At 43.2% G+C, this 811-nt stretch overlaps 1 non-coding gene across 1 annotated transcript; it reads left to right on the top strand.

Annotated features, from left to right (window-relative positions):
• The first annotated feature begins 316 nt into the window (after window positions 1–316).
• On the top strand, window positions 317–391 carry Trnat-ugu (transfer RNA threonine (anticodon UGU)). The gene has a single exon. It is a non-coding gene; the product is annotated as a tRNA-Thr (tRNA).
• The last annotated feature ends 420 nt before the right edge of the window (window positions 392–811 follow it).

Genomic DNA, 811 nt, shown 5'->3' with positions numbered 1-811 from the left:
CATCAAATTCCGGAAATGGGTTCTTTATGAAAACTTTATCTACTAAGTCTCGTCTACAGCCTCTAATGGCCTGTAATAAGAACTATGAAATATATTGAACAGGGTAACAGATACTGAAGTATATGAAAAAATAATGAGTTACAAACTACGGCGGGCACACACTTTATTCAACTTGTGAACGTCACTACAGATATTCGGATTTAGGTTATGACATGGGCTACATGCCAGCCATCGTTGGTGGCGCAGACGAATAGCAAAATTCTGCGTGACGGGGAGCGTGTACGGGATAAGTGCCTGCAGGCGCACCATCCTCTGTGCCCTCGGTGGCTCAGATGGACAGAGCGTTTGCCATGTAAGCAGGAGATTCCGGGTTCGACTCCCGGTCGGGGCACACATTTTCAACATGTCCCCTATGAAGTATATCAACGCCTCTTTGCTGTTCTTTCGGGGACAGATACTACTTTCACATATAGTTAAGATGTGTTGCTTATCTTTATTAACCACTGATATGTCAAATCTGTTGCAACAGATTGTTCTGTCGGTTATTGTTTTTGAAGTATGAAGGAAGTCTTGCATTAACTGATACTACTGTCCTAAATTCTGCTGGATGCTATTTGCTACCTTATCATACCTTTTCAGATATTTCCTGAATACTACGGTTTTTATCTAGAGGTAATGAATGTTATGATCTTCTTTCCATCATCCCACACCCTGCACCTGTAGTCTATACCCTGCACTCTCTGAGTATACTTCCGCTAGTTTCTTGTCGAATTGTGCTCGACCGGCAACTGGCCGAGGCGAAGTCGATGTC

Source organism: Schistocerca gregaria, chromosome 8 (assembly GCF_023897955.1).
Source record: "Schistocerca gregaria isolate iqSchGreg1 chromosome 8, iqSchGreg1.2, whole genome shotgun sequence".
In the NCBI taxonomy this organism is placed as follows: domain Eukaryota; kingdom Metazoa; phylum Arthropoda; class Insecta; order Orthoptera; family Acrididae; genus Schistocerca; species Schistocerca gregaria.
This window is presented reverse-complemented; position numbering and strand designations above follow the sequence as displayed.